This window comes from Martes martes (genome assembly GCF_963455335.1).
Source record: "Martes martes genome assembly, chromosome: 9".
Lineage (NCBI taxonomy): Eukaryota > Metazoa > Chordata > Mammalia > Carnivora > Mustelidae > Martes > Martes martes.
The window spans coordinates 78,363,196-78,383,856 of NC_137896.1; the positions used below are offsets into that span (position 1 = coordinate 78,363,196).

Below are 20,661 nucleotides of genomic sequence, written 5' to 3' on the forward strand. Positions count from 1 at the left end.
CCCTGGTCCTCCCTGGCACAGGAGGAAGCACTCTCTGCTGTACTGCCCTATGCCCAGCCTGAAGCTTCCTCTCTGCTGTCACCACACCCAGTAGACCCTCTCTGTCTGCAATCACAGAAGATCCCTCCTGGCTCTCCAGAAGCCCCCACTGCTCATTTTTCTGGAGTCTGTGGCAGATATGCCAGATTTGAGCAACTCATGTCCTCTGGCCCAACCAGTAGCCTCCAGGAGGGTAGGTGGGGGAGCCTCTCCAAAAGCAGGTTGGAGGCTACATGAAGTGCATCCTAGGAGCCAGCTCCTTTAATCTCACTGTAGCCCCAAAAGGTAAGTTTATAGTAAAAAGGCTGGCGTTCAACTCCGTATGTGGGATGCAAGATGAGCATCTGTTTATCTTGTTCAACACTGTATTTCCAGAGTTCAGCCCTTTGTGGACTCTATGGTCCTTCAATCAGTAATACTGGTATTAGCTGGGAGCCTGTGCAGAATCGCGGGTCCCAAAGGATCTTTAAGTCACCATCTGCATTTAACAAACTTCCCAGGGAATTCACATCACATTAAATGTGAGAAGCACTAATCTAGCACATTGCTCGACTTGTGTTAAGCCAAAAACTTGACTCTGCTGTACCATAATCATCTTCCTTTCCATAGTCTTCTTTTCCAGAGTCATAGAAATTCTGACTGGACACTTAGCTGTCCATACAAAGAATACATTTCCCAGACTCCTCTGCAGCTATATTTTTTACTATGTGACCAAGTTCTGGCCAATCAAATGTAGTGGAAGTTTCCAATGACAGCTTCCAGAACACTTCATTAAGAGAAAACGAGCATTCCACTCATCTCCACCCATCCTACTGGCTGGAACATAAATGTGATGCCAACAACTCCATCTTGGACCAGGAGAATAAGGATTATACTTTGGGTCTGCTGGAGCAAAAATCTGGAAGGAGACTGGGTCCTCGGGGACTCAATCAGCAGAACCCTCAATTTATCCTGAACTGTCTCCCCCACTTTTCTTCTAGGTGGGAGAGGGTCCTATCCTTCACGGACAAATCTACTCTTGACTAATAAAAAATTCAAAACCTACCTTGTCTACATAACACATAGTGCTTGTCAAAGTAAAGAGGAGGTGGGGTGAGGAAATCACCTATGGTGTACAGAACAAGGACCTGCAGGCAGAAGTCTCCTGAAGACAGATGTCAGCTCAACAAAATGCTTACCTATAAGCAGAAGTGTCCAGCTGCGAAATTAAACAGCTACCTCATTGAGGCAGCAAGCTTCCCATCACTGGAAATTGTTCCAGCAGCTATCGGGCCATCTTCCTCTGCTTCTGAATGCTGCAAAGGACATTCCTGCTCCTTCACAACCACCTACCTTCTCTCTTTTGCTCTACTCTTCCTTCCTTCCAGCATTTTTGTAACAAATTCCCTGCATTAAGTCTCCGTTTTGTGAAACATCCCAGGTGGTTCCTGTTTCCCTGGCTGGACCCCAACTGATGCAATCACCAGCTTTCGTGAGTTTCTCTTTTCCCCTGAGGCCTCCCCAGCACATGCCAGAGCGGGGGGACATATATAAAATTAGCACCTGGTGGCAGTAGCACCCACCACCAGCTTTTCCTGCTCTGGCTGATCTCTGAGCTGTCATCCATCAGACAGCAAGCAAGACCAGAGGGCTATAGAGTCTTCAACTTAACACCCAACAATCACAGCTGATGAGGCCACACTCTGAGACAGATCTATGGCTTCAATTTCTCACCAGTATTTTAGTTCCCCGGGCTAGTTGTCATGTAGCTGGTCTCATTGAGAGGACATTAAGGGACCCATTTTTCAGGAGTTGGCTTATGCTAACAGAACTCCATTTCCACGTGATATCTATCAACAAGAAACTCTCAAACACGTTCCCTTACCCCAGTCCCTAAGCAGATTTAACTACTAGACAGCACCCATTTATAAACAAGCAAATGAAATCCTTCTCTTTGATAAGGAGAGCAAGAAAATTCTCTGCCACGGGGTTTCTTCAAGAGGTCCCCTGGGAGAGAGAGAGAATTCTGGAAAGGATATCTCTGCCAGTCCTACCCTGAATCCAGCTCAGCTTCCAGAACAGGCATTGTGGCCCACTGGTTGGTTGTAGGGAGAGGTGAGACCAGAGAGCCAAGATGAAGAAGCTGGTGAATTTTCACTCCAGTCTTTCTGTCTCTCATTCCAGAAAATACACTATCAACAGAATTACAACCATTACACCATTAATCAATACACTGTGTTAGGTAGATTTAAACCTCTATTAGGATAACACATTTTGGTACATTTCTTCCATTGTCCCACATGCATAAAAATTCTGATCCAAGTCTATGAGACCCAACACAAGGACCAGAATTTAATCCTAATGCATTCCCAAAATCTGAAGATCTCCAACCCTTTGCAGGGCAGGGGGGGGGGGGGGGGGGGCTTTTCAGAGACCAGCTGAGGTGCTCCAGAGAAGTTTAGGGAACAATGAGTGGCAAAAGGGTCTGCTGTGGGACATGGTCATAAACTTTTTGAATATGCTTATCATTTGTCAGTGTGGCTTAGAACACATCCCTACAGTTCTGATGGAAAATCAGTGTCTATTTGTACATGTGTCTCTTGGTACCAGGGCTAGCTAGCATCAGACGGATCTGGCTCCTGCTCATCCCACTGGAGGAGCAGGTAACTGCTCATAGCCCATGAGAAGAGAATGAGACCCTGGTGAGAGCTAGGAACTCCAGAGTCCCCTGGCAAGACCTGACCTACACCTGGCTGCCACTATTTCATTTCCATGCAGCTCTCCCATGACCCAAACGGCTGACCACCAAGTCTTTAGGGGCACTAGGGGGCTAGAAAATAAAAAGGTCATAAGTGGACAATTTCCAGTGGGTCACATTGATGAACAACACTAAAAATCTCTTTTCGTGTTTTTCTCTAGAGAATGCCTTCCTTTGTTTCAGTTTATGCTCATCTCCCCTATCCTGAAATTCTTTATAGATTGGGGGCAGGATCATACATTAGACACAATTAGCTCTAGAATTCCTGGGCTGTAATTGGAGTACTGAGAAAGCTTCTGTCTGTCCCTGTCTCTCTCTCCACACACACACACACACACACACACACACACACTCTGTATATATACACACACACCTATGTATATAGACACATATGTATACATACACACATACACACTTATATACATACATACACACTATATATTTATAGTGTCTGTCTCTTTGCATGCATAGAAAGCCCACATATACTATGTGTATATGTTGAAACAGCAGAATGAGGAAGAGAATCCGAAAAACAGAGGAAAACCCATGGTTAGAGTCTAAGACAATCATAGTAATTAATTAATAACTAGCATTTACGATATGGCAGGCACCTTGCTAGTGCCTCTACATGTACTGTCTCAGTTTTTTTCCAATTTTGGTCATATCCATGTATACTAATAGTACCATTTGCTAAATGCTTTTCTTTTGATAAAGTTATTTGTTTATGATTATTTGAAGACAAAACTCTCATAGTACCACAATATAATCATGGGTTTGATGTGTTTTTGGTAAAATACATTGGAATAAAATCTACAACTATAATATCTGAAGAACTGTTCACCAAACATTATATACAACAGTACTCATAATCTCATTTGCCCATCACACACTTATTCTTCACAATTCCATGCTGTATCACCATTGTCCCCATTGTGCACTGGAACAGTCAAGGCTCACAGAGGCTAAGTAATTTGTCCAAAGCCCAAGAAAGTAAAGTCACAGTAGTCAATGGAGGAGACTGTCCAGAGAAAGGGAGTGGCCAAGAGTGTCCAAAACCAAAGAGGCCAGTCGAGTTAACCAAAAATGCAAAGGATCCCTTTACATTTGGAAAGTCACAAGCCCAGACTGTAATGAGATGAAGAATGGAAAGGTAGGAGAAATGCTAAATGGGCAACTCAGGTACTTGGAAAGACAGATGAAAGGGACACACAGTTTGTACTCGATTCATGATTAAATATAAGTTCAATCAGGCCTACAGTTGCTCCCCAGTGCAAACCTCAGAATTGTGATTCCGTGTGTTCCCCTTTCTTCCCGGTAAAAGTAGGGGAAAATGAGGGCAAGTGCAATCATAGGTCTAGAAAGGATGTCTCAGACCCCCAAAAGGGAATATGGAGGTGTTCTCAGTCAGGTGGCAGCTTGAGCCAGGTCAGGGAGCCAGCCAGGAGGAAAAGTGAGGCACCTGGGTTAGGATGGCAGCCCTCAGAGCTCTTAGCATTTCTCAATCCTAAGGAGGAAAGGTCGTCACAGCAATGCCAATACTGAAGTTGCTCCCCATCATAGCTGTTGCTCTGATCTACCTTGAGGCAGGGACCCTCAACAGAGGTTGCCATCTCCTCCTTAAAACACTGAACACCCTTGGGAGCGGGGGGCAGCAGATGCTAAAGTCCAAGAACGGCAATGAGGGCTCCAATTTGCACCATCTCTGGAGGTGAGTTTATAGTCATTTAAATGAGTATTGAAATTCCAAGAAAGAGCTTTTATGGATGTCAGCATCCTCTCCTCATAACTGCAGACATGGTGTTGGGTCAGCCAGGATGTGTTTAAGGTAAATGTTTTAGAACCACTGAGAAAGACAAAGACCAGATCAGATGCTCCTTCCCCTCGCTCCCCATCCAGGTGGAAGGATAGGGTAAGGATGAGGACAGACTGGGAAACCTTTTATGTCTGGGGACTAACAATGGCTATCAACCTTGCAAATCATTTGGGAGGGCTGGCACTTCTCCAGAGAGGTGAGTTTTCTATTTCCTGAAGACTATTTGGCTCTAACCAAAGCAATCCTCAAAAAGTGAGATCAGAGTTGAATCTAATTTGCCAATTTTGTTTTCCCTTTCTGTGTAGTCCCTCAGCCCATCTCCACTTGACACCCTCCTACACCACAGTCCTGAAAATCTCTACAGAGCTCCCAGCAGCAGCAGCCAACAGTGAGAGAGGGCCAAGGCAGAGAGACAAAGAGGCCCTGCCCACTCCTCCACACACAGAGATAACCACCCACCTGGCCCACTGGACCCATTCTCCCAGCCTGAGGCAGCCCTATAGGATGAGGTCTAACCAGGATGTCTCCTGTCTTCTCCTCTGTCAGAGCCAAGAAAAAGAGAAGGGCAAACTAGCCCTATAGCAAGAAGCTTCCACTTAGCTATGAGGATGGCCATTTTGATCAGAGATTGCTTTCAAGGACTGTTTTAACCTTGGCAGGAGGAGGAGAGAGTGGGCCTCTCTTGTGTGACTATTTGCAGCTGTAGAATTGCACTTTTAAAAACCTAACTATGAAATTTTATGACCTACCCAAGCCTGACACTGCACCCACTCAGACCTCTACATCCCAGGGTTCATAATCCAGCCAGGAAAACTATACTCCCGATGAAACCTGGGCTCCAAACATCCATTCAGAGACAAATCTGTAGTTTTTAATAAAGAAGTGATCATTTACAAGTTGATAATGCAAACCAACAAAGCACACATGTGATGCTCTCTTGAAAGACTTGGGAGCAGATCAAACTGGTCTGAAAATGGGCCTAGCTTATTCTCAGAGAGCTGCAGGCAAGTGATGAGGATACTTGCAAAATAATAGACTGATTATCAGACAGAATGATGACAGTAACAAGTATTTGCAGAGCACATATCACTTTAGAAGTAGTTGTATACTCATTTTTTCTTTTATTCTTAGAAGTGATTTCCACCTGGATGGCCTACAAGTGCATTCCACATATGCTCAAATGCATCCATCTTCTCCTCTGCCCATCTCCCCTCTACTCTGGCGCTGTTAAAGACCTCAACCCTCTCCCAAACTGTACAGCCCAGAATCTGGCAACATTTGATTCAACTGCCCCCTGAAGTTCCATGGCCCATATGTGTAACATTTCACATCAAGTTTTGTTTCTCTATACAATACCACCACCCAAGTCAAGCCCTTAGGACCTCTCACCTGGACAACTGTAACTGCTTCTAACTGGCTTCCTTCTTCACCCTGTCATTTAGGGCCTCAATCCATAAGTAGGTGAAGGTCACAGCACTCCCCTGACCGCAAATGCCAGTGGCCTTGGCCTTCTCATTGCCAGAAGTCTCTTTCATCTCAACTCCCACGACAAAATGTGGGTACCTCTTTATGCCACCTGTTAATACCTTAATGCCTTTATCTGCAATTTCAAACCAGAAAAAACTCTTTTGAAAAAGGGGGAAAAAGTACAACTTATCTGATAGTAAAACGTAGGAGGCTATTTTTTATTTACCTCACTTAGAATATTTGTACACTTCACTACAATATTATTAATATCTTTGACTATGAAAAAACTCCCTAGACCCCACCTTGGGGGATTATAAATTATACTGGCTATGCATCATCATATCTTGCTAAAATCTGAAAAATTCTGTATTCTGAAATACACATGGCCCAACAGGTTTTAGATAATGGATTTGGGGCCTGTATTAACTTTCATTAGAGTCCTTACTCTTCATGTCTCACATCTAGTTATCAATTAGTGAATCCTCAAATTGAGCACATATTATATTGAAGGAAACTCCCCAGGCAGTGAAGGTATATAAGAAGTTAAAATACATGATTCTTGACCACAAGTTCTTACAACCCTACATCCTACAGATCTAAAGTAGAACCAACATGCTATGGGCCCAATAAAGGAAGTTGATGAGAAAGGATGAGAAAGGCATCATGGCAGATTGGTGCTCAGCAAGAATCTGCAGAGGAGTTTTCTTATCCTGAGTGGTAAAGAAGAAACAGAAAAAGTAGTAAAGGCCTGGGAAGGCAGTCCAGGTGTGGACAGGAAAAGTGGGAAACTCACAAGGACTTGCAAAGTAGTTGCCAATACTGATCTACCAGACTCACGTACAGTCATAGGATAGCTGGGCACTATTTATATAATCATGGCTCTTAAAAAACTCTGCCTTCTACTGCTACCAACAGCACCGCAGCCAAAAATGTCATCTGCACCCTCAGCAATGTTGGCATAGAAATCTGACAAGTAACTGTTTATGGTAAGTGCAACAAATGCCAAGGCTAGTGAAAATGTGGTTGGAGAAGAAGCCAAGGTCAGATCATTAAGGGCCTGTGCAGTCAGTGGCAGTCTAGTGGCTGACAGTATGAGCTCAACATTCAATAGCTCAATAACCCCAGGAAAGTTGCTTAATCCTTCTGTGCCTCAGTTTCCTCATCTGCACCAGAGGGAAGCTGCTATTGCTGATGAGGTTGATACCACCTAGTCCATCAAGTATTCTGAGGATTCAATGAGAAAGCACATGCAAAGCATTCCGTAATACTTAACAAACATTAGTTGCCATTATATTACTATTCGAAGGAGCTTAGGGGCCAACGAGAGCAACCGAAGGATTGTGACATGGTCAGACTGGCATTACACAGCCTCAGGTGATGTACAGTCTGGTTTGAAAGGAAGCTAGAGGCAAGGAGACCAGTTAGGAGACTGCTGCAGTGATCCAGGCAAGAAATGAGGCAAAGCCGAACTCACAACCATGGCAACAGGATTTAAGGCTGACCTATGGGTTGAATATAAGAAATGTCCAAATCCATGCTAATATAAATAAATAATATTAAAAATAAATAGATGGGGGAGAAGGAGCATCTATTTCTCACAGCAGAATTCCAATCAAAAAATATGGAAGAAGTGACAGAAATAGAAAATCACCATTAAGCAAATACACTGTAGTAACTGTGACAGGCAAGAATCACTGATGGATAATAACCCTGGTGGGTGAAAGAATGATGGGAAGGGGAGAGCCTGCCAGTAATGAAAAGGTGGTTCTCTATCAAAGCTGGACAGTGCAACGACGCCTGCACTTGACCATCTGCAGCCAAAGGTACCATACACATTGAACTGAAGATGCTGGGGCCTTGGCAGAGAAATTCAAACAGCCCCCAGCCCTGCCCTCCAGAGCAGCCAGTCTGCCTGCCACAAACAATGCAGATTCCAGCCACCTCTGAACAAAAAAAAACCAAGCATATCCGCTGTCTATCCAACAGACTAGTAGTAAACACACGGAGTCCCTTCTGCCTCCAAGCAAATGGGGCAGTTGTTCTGTGGCCTGTGTTTGAGTGGGACCTCTGGAGGCAGGCTGCTTAAGTTCTAATTCCAATCTACTACTCACCAGTACATCTTTGGGTGACTCATTCTTGCTAGGCCTCAGTTTTCTCATCTGGAAAATGGTAATACTGGTACCCACCTTGAAGGGTTATTCCACATAAAGAGTTTATCACAGTGAATGGTCTATGGTCAGCACTTAGGACTATTAGCCGTTAGCACATCGTGATGAAAGATGTCTGGCTGAGAGCCTCCACTCAGTGGGAAAGGCCCAGGGGATGGCAGCAGCTATCTGGTCTTTATACTCACACACACCTTGACCCCTGACTTAAAGAGCTCTGAGAGGCACTTCCACTACCACCCCCGAATTTGGTAAAAACATGGAAAGTGCTGATAAACCCATTTTTATTTAGTTCTAATTTATATCCTGCCAGCTTCCAGAAGGAATGTAAAACAGCACAGATAAATCTACTCACACTCCAGCGACAGGAACCAGGTATTCTCTTCTTCCACATCCGCCATAAAGGTCAATCCACCCTATCCCTTCTAAGCAGACAGGGGATGACCAGGGAGCAAATGCAGGAGGGAGGTGGGACTCCATCCAGCACCACAGAGCTGGCATCCCCACCCCACACCAGGCCATTTCCCTACTCCCTGCCTGCTTGCTGCTCCCATGTTTCTTATAGCCACACCATGTCCACGCTGGCCTCTGCTATTCTATAGGCGTTGCAGGAACAAAGAATATCAAGGGGCAAACTGCCTTCCCGCAGCTACAAAAAAAGTATACAAATGAAATCAAATCAACAGTAACTTTGGAGGGAAGATATAGGTTTCATCAAAGAAGAGCAACGTGACAGTATCAAAAGAAGGGGTGGGTAGCTTGGTAGGTCAGGCTATTCTCCCCACTCCATACCCCTGCAGCTGCCCACAGTGACACCTGCTCCCAGCAGCGCCACTCCCCAGGGGTGGCTCTGGCTGAACTGCCCTTACTTCTCTCCTCTGCCTACTCCAAGCTCCACATCCTGCAAAGGACTTCCTGTGCGGAAGTTTATCCTGACTCCACTCACTGGCATCTGCTCCCTCTGGATTGCAGTGTCACCAATCATCTCGGCCTCTCCTTGAGCATCCAAACCCCTACTAGCCTTCCTTACTTCTCACCAGCTGCCATCCCCCCAGATGTGGATCAACAGATCCGCAAGCTCCCTGAGTACAGGTGGATGGCACAGCATGCAGGGCACACAGTAGGCAGAACACAAAGAGCCTGACTGAAAGACATGGAGATGTTGCTGCAGACGATCCTTTTGTATGCTGACCAAATTACTCAAAGCTAAGCTGGCAGTTTTAAAGGTTTTAAGTACGTAAGAATCAACTGGGAGGTAGAAGCTAGGCACGAAAGGGAAATGCTCTTGGCTACAGCATAGATTTTCATGCACTACTCCAGAAACTCAGTTTTAATGAGTCCAGGATAGAGCCCTGGAATCTATTTTTAATAAGATGCATGGGGTCCTATGTCATGCTATGAGAAACAGACCCAACCCCAGGACCTCAGCTATGTGGGAAAAGCCCTGGCTTGGGAGTCCAGCGTTGCTGGAGCAAGGTCCCGGCTCTGATACCAGGTAGATGATCTTACGCAGGTAAACAACTTGTCTGGTTCTCAGACTCCCATCAGTGAAATGGACAGGTAGGACAAGATTCCTAGAACTCTAACAATGCAAAACAGTAGCCAACATTTACTGAGCATCTATTATATGCCAGATGTTCTTCTAAGTATTTTTCACATATTTTTCCATTTACTCCTCAAAATAGATATATGAGAGAGGTGCAATAAGGAACTGAATAGTGAAGAGTTAAGCGACCTGCTCAGGGCCACCCTGTTGGTGATGAAAGCCCTGGGATTTAAATCCAAGCAGTCCAATCCCAGAGCCAGAGCTCATCACCACCCTGCTCTGGTGCCAGAAAGGACTCCTGGTCCAAGTTTACAGAGAGAGCGAGCAGGACACCTGGGTGGCTGCCATACTGGCTTGCCCATTCCAGACCTCTAGCCCACCCCCAGAGCTGCCCCCAGGCGCACCCTCTTGGCCAGTTTAAAAGCAACTCTTACCACATTAAGTCAAAATTAGCCTCAAAGCACAGGTGGGAGAAATGCCCATTACTTATGCAAAACTGCTTGAGAGACTTTCAAAGCAAAAAGCAGAGTGTACAGGCCTAAGGAATGCCGGGGCCTCCTCAACTCCAAAAGTTCCTCACAGGGGAGAACAGGTCACTAGAGGGGAGGCTGGGAAAATTCCCACGAGGCCAGAATGCCAAGCAGAGCTTGTCAGGACAACAGGCCACTGCAGGCCTTTGCCACATCTTTCAAAGGACAGAAAGCACTGATTACACCTTAGGCCATGAAGCAAAATGGCCATTTGCGAGGCCTATACATGCTTTACTGCCTTCCCAAATCCCATATATCTGTCAGAGCCCAGCTGAAAAGACCCTCTTCCTCCACTAAGCTATCTAGAGAACTCTCCCTAACCACCCAACCCAGGTCCACGGACCTCTCCTACTCAGCTTTTCCCACTCCATCTTTGGGATTCCTTATATTATGGACTTGTGATGGGCACAGCTCACTGCTTAGAGGCCAGACTCCTGGGTCCACCTGTCTGGGTAAGAATCCCAGTTCTGCCCTTTCCTACCTATGAGATCTTGGGCAAGTCACTGAATTTCTCTAAGGCCCAATTTCCTTTGACTTGGGTTGAGAATAGTAACTTTATCAACCTTGTTGGATTGTGACAATCAAGACATGTATGTAAGGATCTTGGCACAGAACAGCTACTTAAGGAAAGTTGAGGATTCTTAACTATCTTTTTTAATGTACCTAGATTTTAGCTTTTGCCTAGCTAGTACATATTTCCATGATGGGGGATGGGGCGTCTTTATATCTCCCAGCTGCAACACTATCTACTTTCTACTGAGGAGCCACTGCGTGCCAAGTCCTGTGCTAGGTCAGTGAATGTCTAAGCTGCCCTTTGGGAAACTCCAGGCTGGACAGCCTACCTGGCACCCTACACAAAAGCCATTTTTGTTGGCATAAATCTCCCTGCGGCAAGCCTTGGACAGTTTCTCCACTCCCCTCAGTCCCGGGTTTGGCAGATGCCTTCAGAAGCAAGAGGGAAAAGATGGCTACGTGGAGTTCTGTAGCCCCTACAGGGTGCTGCAAGGGCAGAGAAGGGAAACTATGGGTGTGCGTGTTCACGTCCATGCACAGGAGGAGGACTGGCCCAGGGAAGAGCATTTTGCATTCTAGCTCATTTCTTGGGTCTACCACACAACCAGCAATGCGACCTTGGTCAAATTTCTAACTCTCTAATTCTTGGTTTCCTCATCTATCCATGGGAATGCAAATTTCTTCACAGTGTTATTATTAGAATTGCTTCCAACAAACGCTTATAGACTGATCTTGCCAAACTAGGAAACTACCAACCCTCCCCTGCCCCATGAATCAAAGGGAAAGGGCATCTGGCCTTGGAGGAAGGCTCCGAGGGACCTAGAGCATGGAAGAAAAATAGCTACATGCCCTTTAGAAACACTCAACAGTCAGCGTAGAGATTCCCAAAAGAACACAAACTCCAGTAATGATTAAAAGAGCTATGAATTCAACAGTATGCATGAACCAGTGTTTCTTCACACATCTTGCCCCGAAGCAATTGTAATGTGAATGGAAGCAAAGTCAAAGCAAAGGTCAAAGATGTGTTCATATGTGAATATTCAAAATGGCGGGCAAAACCATTTTACCAACTGGGGCCATGCTACACTTAGTCCGGAAGGCAAACTTACCCTGAGAAAATCACTCTCCTTCCTCCCACACTCCTCACCACTCTAACCTGCGAGAGAAAAAAACAAAGAAGTTTTGCATTAAATTATGCAGAAAATTATTATTTAAATAACTTAAATTAAATTATTTAGAAACTGTAAGAGCATCACTTGAAAAAAAAGGAAGGGGCTTTTGTTTTATAGTCTATTTAACAGCCAACCGTGGGCCTTGATTCTTCTTCTGTAAAATGGGTATTTTAAGACTGCCTCCTTCAGAGAGTGGTTGAGAGAATTACTTGAGATAAAGAAGTAATTAAGGGAAAGAATTCAGTACAATATCTGGTACATAATAAGCTTTGATAAATGTTAGCTGTCACTGTTGTTTTCATTGTTCCTGTTCCTAAATTGTTAAAATTAAAGAATCATGAATTAGGGAAATAAGCACCCTAGTCAAATGGTTCAGTCTTTGGGTTAGAAATCTTATTCAAATACCTAAACATCCCCTTCTTCCCACAACATCTGTGACTTAATGGGACACAACTTGCATTGTTCAGTCACATCCAACAGAAAACCCTGCCCTTGTCTTCTGACACCCCAGGACTCCCTGGGGTGGAAGAAAAGCAGAAAGCTCAAGTCAGGTGGAAAGACTGGGATTGAGGACTGGAAGAGGAGTGGCTGAAAAGAAAATGGAATTGGTCCAAAGACACAAAAAAATAAAAAATAAAAGGGGAGTGTGAATAGTTCTTTAAAAGGCTCAGATGCCCTGGGAGAAACCTTCAAAGGAGAGAAGAATGAGCTAACCCTTCAGACCCTTTGAAGTACTTACACGTACGGTGGAATCCCTCGGTCTGCTCTGTCTTCAAATCCTGCCCAGTTAAGGGCCCCCCAACTACATGCTTTATATGGTGTGTACCTGAAAAGCCAAGTGCTCAGGCATTGCAGGGAATTTCTCTCACCATTTAGTAAGGAATGCCTGGAATATTCCAGTCGAGAAGTATTTCTTAATTTCCTGTGCAATCTGAAGGCATTATCCAAGGGTTATTTTTGTTTTGTTTTATTCAGAAGTGGGGTTGCTGGAGCATTCCTCTTGGACATGTTCAGATTTGAATTAATTAGAATTCCTGTACAGTTTTCTTCGGTTATAATTATAGCTTAATTTGATTGCTTAATAGCTCTGGTTTTCGTAATGTTTAGCACCTGTTGTAAATTGCACAAGATAAATCACCTTCTACCTTCCACTGTGTTTATGCCTAACTTTTGCCTTTCCCCTTTCAGCTGGTGGGCTTGCGGCGACAGCCACATGCTTTGCTCATCCCTGCCCTTTCCACCAAAGAACTCTCTTTTGCAAGGCTATTTAACCAGAGAAGAAGTGACTTTTACTTAAATGCCTCCTTAAGACTGTTAGATTTTTTTAAGGGGGAAAAAATTTGAGAAGAAAAAAAGAGTATTTCAGATGCTATAAACTCTGAAGACTGACCTCTGGTATTATGTAGACTTCCACTTAAGGGTCACCTTTTTGATGCACTGGGTGTATGGAGTTTTTTCCCCCCTCCTCCTTTCCTTTCTAGAATTATTAGACAGCAGTGGAAGCCCTGCATCATTAATTGATTTCTCCCATGCATTGTGCTATGATACAATTTTTCAAGGCTGTGCATAATTGTGTTCTCTGTGCCAGCGTTCTGTGTTCTGTCCTTGTCATATTGTCATTGAAGGCTGTTTCCACCCTCTGTAATTGGAGATGTTCTACTTTTGGACAAAGGTGTGGGGGCAGCTCAGGGGAACAGCGCTGACATTTACTTCATCAATTTATTTTTATTGTTCCTACATTTATTGCAGCTATAACAGCCCTTTAATAGTTATATCTCCTCCCTGTAGGGTATTCTGGTATTTGAAATTTTTTTAACTCATTTGTTCTCATAGATAACAGTAAAGTGCATTTCAGGATAACCTTTAGGTTTCAATCTCCTCTTTTCTTTTGGCTCTGAGGCAGTCTTCGCTTTAAACTTTTACTGCATTGCCAGTCTAAAGGCCAGAGCGCCAAGTTCATTCTAGCACTGGAGTAACCACAAATTAGTGGTCCTGAAAATTTCAGGGAGGTTAGTCCTAAACCAAGAGTGCAGCTATTACCGTAATTCAAAACTGGTCATCCTTTTAACAGGGGGGGGGCCAAAGGAAGGTGGGCAGGAAGGGGAGAAAGTGAGAGGCGATGACAGAGAATCCCAGTAAATACTTACATACCTCACGTTACAATCCTGGTCAAATAAGAACTGTAATTAAATCTTTATGACTGATGAAGCATCACACTGGACCATTCTGAGTCTCTGTCCTTCAAGGCCAAAGACACGGGGCACACTTAAGAGAAAACTGCGCTTGGATTTACTGTTCTTCTTGTCTTTGGATACCACAACCCTGCATCCCAGTCCCACCTCCCTTAAGAGAGGTTATCTTAGGATAGCCTTGGAAATAATTCCTTATCTGCAAGCCTAGTTTATTTACGTTTTAATTCTTACCAACCCCGTAGAAAAAATAAATGCCAATTTTGTCTGCTTTCCTACCACCATCTTTGTGGTTGTGAAAACATTTGTCTGGGCAAGAAACAGTTTCCGTGCTTATTTTTAAGACCATGCTACTAAGCCTCTGTATAACAGTTTGTGCTCCAGTTGCCAGCTTTAAAACAATCATTTCCACTGAACAGTGTCTAGGCATATTTCAAATGGAGGTTCATTCCAGTTTCTATTCCCCAGTTTCTCCTACAGAATCCTTACTATACCTTCTCTTCCTACCCCTATCACCAGAACCTACTAGAAATCTGCCTTCACCTCACCAGAGAAGGCCAAATGCCTTGTCCATTATCGTAATGCCGGGTTAAGTAACCAAGAAAAATGGCTCCAGATTCCACACCAGTTCTAGCCGCAGGGGCCTCTGTTCTCTCTCTGCTAACAAGAACATGAACCTGGGAAATAGCATTCCTTATGCACCTAGTTGTCACCATTTATAAAAAGAAAGGTTGTTTCAAACTGCACAAACTCTCAAGACCTCCATTACAGTAGGATGGGTCCAGTGTGTCCCTGACACAGGAGGAAGAGAGAGATTGGGTGGGCAAGGTGGGTGTTCCCGGTCTGGGTCCCTACTCCCAGGTTCTTTCACGATAATAAAGAAGGGGAGGCCCAGGCTCAGGACATCCTGTTGAAGCTTCTAAAAGCCAAGGAAGCCTCTAGTCCAGTGATTCCTGGAGACGGGCTCTGCTGAGTGGTAATGCCTACCTGCACAAAGCCCGTTCGCCCCACCCTTCATATCTTTTCATTTTTTTCTACCCGCTGCCCTCCACCGCCACTTCCATTGCAAAAGGACCCTTTCCAGAAGACTGTCTTCTACTGTCATGTTGGTACGTTACTTAAACCTTCAAAAAGGGAAAACAGAAGATGAAGAAATAACAAGCATATAGCACCAAGAGGAAAAAGTACCACAGACTCTTCATGCTGGAATCCTAGCTTGGGAAGGGAAACTACAGAAGAGCATAGTTCTGGGCCTCTGCTTCCCAACAGGGCTCCACAAAACCACCCCAGAATGACGCTGCCAAGTTTCTGATGAGGATAGGATGCTTGGAGGCTCGAGTGGGATTTTTTCTAATTATTCTTATTCCGGTTGGATTTTATCCCTAGATAGTTACAGAAAGATACCACCAGCAGGGCATTAATCCAGACGAAAATATTTTAATGATTCCCCTTTACAGATCTGGCTCAAAATTCCAGGTCTTGCTTATTCAGGTTCCTGACTCCTTTCTTCATCTTTGAAGACTTACAGAGAAAAATCATGATGGGGAAAGACACCATAGCTTGAACCCTCCAGAACTTGGGAGAATATAGCCGTTGAAAGGGTACAAGCCAGAGGCGGTCGACACTGTGATTTCCACACCCAATGGCAAGAGTCATTCCGCACCAGTTGTCATCTGAATCATGGGTGTAATTAGAGCCACTAACCAACTGCAAGTTTCACTATCCACAGGCAACCTATTTTCAAGAATGGTGGAGCCTGAGAGGAGAGCTGCCAGGATCTAAATGACTAAAATTACTGAAAGTTAATTTTGGTCAGTTCTGGGTTTAAATACGCACATGCATCTCCAAGTTAACCATGATGCTGGCCACACCTAATATAAAGTAAGCTTGACACCAATGGCATTCTGACAAGAAAGAACACCTTGCAAAGAGGAGGGGTGTCTTTGGACACAGAGATGAGCCCTGAAAGCCAAGCATGCCCAAAGTAGCCTTCTGAGTAGCAGACCAAAAAGGGCATGGAGGAGGAACAGAGGAACAGAAGGAAGAGAAGGAAGAAACTCTACACCACTCCTTGAGATCTGAGAGCATGATGCCAGCACTGGGGCAAGGCAAGGCAAGGCAGAAGGGAAGCCACCTGAAACAGAAATCAAGGAAGAAAGAGGCCCACAAATGGGAGGCCTGGTTATATTGTTCTCCAGCAGCTACTGAATGGCCCTGAGAAAGGGTATGTGAGAAGAAAAGGAAATGTGCCAGCTGGTGAGGGACCTTCCATGCCAAGCCTCTCCTCCTTCAAATGGTATGCCAGAAGAGCTGGGGTCTAGGACAGGTAAAGAATAAAGTGATAGGTCCCCAGAGCTGAGTTACCTTACGCCCCAGTTCATGGCACCCATCAATGCCAGCCCATGCAAAGTCTTCTCATTTAATCTCTTATTTTCCCTTCCCTTTTCTTCCTCAGTCTCCGACCGATTGAAATAGGTACCTACTGTGCTTCAGCCTTTATCTTGCATCTATGGATTCTGTGGAGCTGGTTCAGGAGTGATGTCTTGTGGAGATCAAAACCTTTATATATGTTGACCTAACAAAGAAAAGACCATGGTGGACTTCACGGACTAAAATAAATGACATAAATGACATAAATGACATAGATGGAGTTTATTTCTGTGAATGATGCCATCTGGATTTGTAGAATAAACCACCTATACAACTGGACATGATGGTGGTGTTAAAATATATTCTGAAAAATATTTTTTGTGATTTGGATTTGTAGAACAACCAACCTATACAAATGGACATGGTGGTGATATTAGGTATTTTCTAAAATATTATTGATAATGCTATTATTGTGTTGACATCAATACAATTTTTAAGATTTTAAGACTTTTTTATGTTAAAGGTAATACATGCTTGTTATAAACAAAACTAAAAGAGTTTAGAAGGGTGCAAAGTTAAAAGCTCAAGGATCTCTCTTCCCTTACCAGCACTCTTCCCATCCTACTCCCACAGGTAAAAACTGTTAACTCTTCCGTGCATGTACATCCTTCCAAAACTCTGATATACACATGCAAGAATATAATACATACAAATATTTTTACACAAGTGAGATCATACTACATATACTATTTCACTACTATTTCTCTTAACATATTTTGGACAAGTTTCTATAAAAATAGAGAGAGAAACGCTTATTTTATTCTTTTAACAGCTGTACAAGAATTCCATTTTATCAAAGTATGATTATTTATTTAACCACTCCCCTACTGATGGAAATTTAGGTTGTTTCCAATTTTTGCTATTGTAAGCAACGGTGCGTGTTAAATGTTCATTTGTATATGTATGAAGATATATATGTGTACACATATCCACAAGTGTAACAGGATAAATTACTGGAAATGGCATTTCTATGTCAATAGAAATGCACAGCTTGAATTATGATATTATCAAACTACCTTTTTTTTTTTTTAAGACTTTATTTATTTATTTGAGAGACACTGAGAGAGGGAACACAAGCAGGGGGAGTAGGAGAGGGAAAAGCAGGCTTCCTGCCGAGCAGTGAGCCTGAAGTGAGGCTTTACCCAGGACCCTAGGATCATGACCTGAGTTGAAGTCAGACCCTCGACTGAGCCACCCAGGCGCCCCTTACCAATCTACTTTTTCAAAAAATAGTACCAATTTACATGTCCACCAACAATGTTTGACAGCTTGTTACCCAACACCCTGGAAAAACCAGGCATTATGAGACTCAAAACTACCAATTAGATAAGTGAAAATGACAAATGGTTTTCTGCTTTTTAGAAACTAGAAGATAATCTTTTATATATTTACTGGCCACTTATATGTCTTTTTCTTTGATGTGTCTACTCTTGAGTTTTCCTATTAATATATTTGTCTTTTGGGGCACCTGGGTGGCTCAGTGGGTTAAAGCCTCTGCCTTCAGCTCAGGTCATGATCCCAGGGTCCTGGGATCGAGCCCCGCATTGGGCTCTCTGTGGAGCCTGCTTCCCCCTCTCTCTCCTCCTGCCTCTCTGCCTACTTATGATCTCTCTCTCTGTCAAATAAATAAATAAAATCTTTAAATAAAAATACATATATATATTTGTCTTTTTACTGATTTGAAAGAGCTCTTTGCATATTAAGGAAATATAGGTTTAAAAGATGTTTCCTAGTTAGTAATTTTTTTCACTTATTTATGGTATTTTTGCTATGTAGAATCAGCTACCCATGTTTATTTCCAATTTTTATAATAATCTGCCATTTGGAAGTTTCAAATTTGAGGTTATCAAACTACTTAGTTTTTTATAGCTCCCGTGGTTTCATACTATACTTAGAAATGTCTGCTTAAATTGAGTATCATTTTTTTGTAATTATACTTCTATGGCTTACATTTTCTTTTTACATTTAGGGATCCAAGTTTATTTGTTTTTCCAGATGACTTGTCAGCATCTAAACACCACTGATTAATCTACCAATTCTTCATTGCTTTGCAATATCACCTTTATAATTTCATAAAGTCTCATATATTTCTGGCTGTATTTCTGGGCTTTCTATTTTGTTTCATTACTCAATCTATCCTTTTCCTGAACTAGTACCACACTGTTTTGTTACTGTATCTTTACAATATGGTTTTGGTCCTGGTAGAGTGTTGTGGTTTTTTTTTTTAATTGGAGTTTATAGAAAACATAAAATTGTCAGGATCTTATCCTAGGACAGAAATTTTTCCTTTCATGAAGGATATTCATACAAAGAGTTTGAATTTATTAGAAAAGACCAGAGTGTGCAATCTATCAACCATAAAATAAATGTTTAATAAGAATTTATTATATTTGTTGTTGAAAGAACTGGTAGAAAAGATAAAGCAGAGATCCCACTCTGAAAGAATTATTTAGATAAGAAGGTGCCTGAACACAACTACCAGGGCAGTTAAAAAAAAAAAAAAAAAAGCCCAGAGAAGCTTCTCAGGGATGATAATGGATAGACGTAAGTACCACTCTCAGAGTCTTGAGTTGTCACGAGCAAGAAGGTCCCTTCCCCCTGGAGATCTGCTTATGGGCTATGTATTTTTGGCTAATAATAAAAATGAGCATTTATTGAGTGTTTATGGTTTACCCACTGCTTTAAGTATGTTATATGCATCAACTCAGTCAAACTTACAACAATCTTATGCAATAAGTACATACTCTTATTGGCCTATTTTATAAAGGAAAAAACTGAGTTCCTTGCACAGTGGGAGAACAGAATTTGAACCCAGGATGTCTGGCTCCACAGTGTTCCTCCCTAATCATTAAACTTTACTGCCTCCAAAGCCAGAGAGAGAGGGTCTGATCCACATACCACCTCTGCCTGAAGGACTCCCCCAAATGATAAAATGATTAACGGGGGCAGGCTGCCCAGCCAGCACAGCAGAAGCCCCTGTGTTCAGTCTGCAGACACTCAGACTGCTCAGTGGACAGCCTGAACTTCCTGAAGGAATCGAGGCACCTGGAAAGCTGGCATCTTGGCCAGAGTCTGCAGTTTATTCTGCTCAGCACTTGCAGCTCCTCTCCTGCAGAGGAGGCCAGAAGTTCATGCTCCTGCACACTCTCTGGGCCTCCAGTGCAGTCTGGTCACCTGGGTGACCCCTGCCCACGTGGGACTAGGGTGGCCTCTGTCTGACCTCATCCCAAGCTGACAGCTGGCGTAGCACTCATCCAGACAGCTGACGCTCCGGGCCGAAGAAGAGTATTGTCTCCTGCCCTGCCTTACAAATAGAAGAGGGAGGAGGCCACTCCTGTTCAGCCATGGCCTCAAGAAAGGGCAGGTCCCTGAATTTAAGGATATAGGATGGAAACAAAATGCTGCAACTATTTCTGACTTTAGGAGAGAAACAGGGCCAATGGCCTCCTGAAGTCCAGTGCCAGGAACTGCTGGAAACAAAGGCCCTCCATTAGGCAGGGTCAGGCGAGAGCACAAAGCCCCATTGTTAGACTACACCAGTGGTTTTCGAACTTTTCTTTCTAAGCCATGGATATGTTTGTAACCCCTCAGCCGTGCCCTCAACGTCTTGAAGGCCGTTTAGGTGAAGCGCATTACCAGGAAGAAAAAAATGGCAGTCTGGTGAACCCATCTCAAGCAGATGCAGCATTGAGACACTAGTGAAAAATGTCCAATTTCCCATTAAGTCACGACTCAGTACTTACAGAGACTATCTCAGATGGGTATCTGGTATTCTCTCCTCTCACCATGCCCCTAACCTGAAAATTGGCAGGGTCCGGATGACTCTTACTCCTGGCTCCATTTGGGAAGGGCAAGGCTGGGTGGGTCTTTACCCTGCCCACTGCAGTCTCCCAGACTCATCTCAGCCACATAAACCCCCGTCCCTAATGTTAACAGCCTCTCAATGGAGCACCATCATAGGATATGGTGTTAACAAATCTCTGCCTCTTCTCCATCATTCTCTACCAACTAAAGGAGAAAAAGAAAAGGAAAGAGACAAAAGGAGACAGAAATCCTGACC

At 43.6% G+C, this 20,661-nt stretch overlaps 1 long non-coding RNA gene across 1 annotated transcript in view; it reads right to left on the reverse strand.

Annotated features, from left to right (window-relative positions):
- The window catches only part of LOC308349666, a 408,787-nt gene that overhangs the window by 324,591 nt on the left and 63,535 nt on the right, over positions 1-20,661 (reverse strand). The window contains exon 2 of the long non-coding RNA XR_013967479.1: positions 11,920-11,966. This is a non-coding gene — a long non-coding RNA (uncharacterized lncRNA). The remainder of the gene's footprint in view (positions 1-11,919; positions 11,967-20,661) is intronic.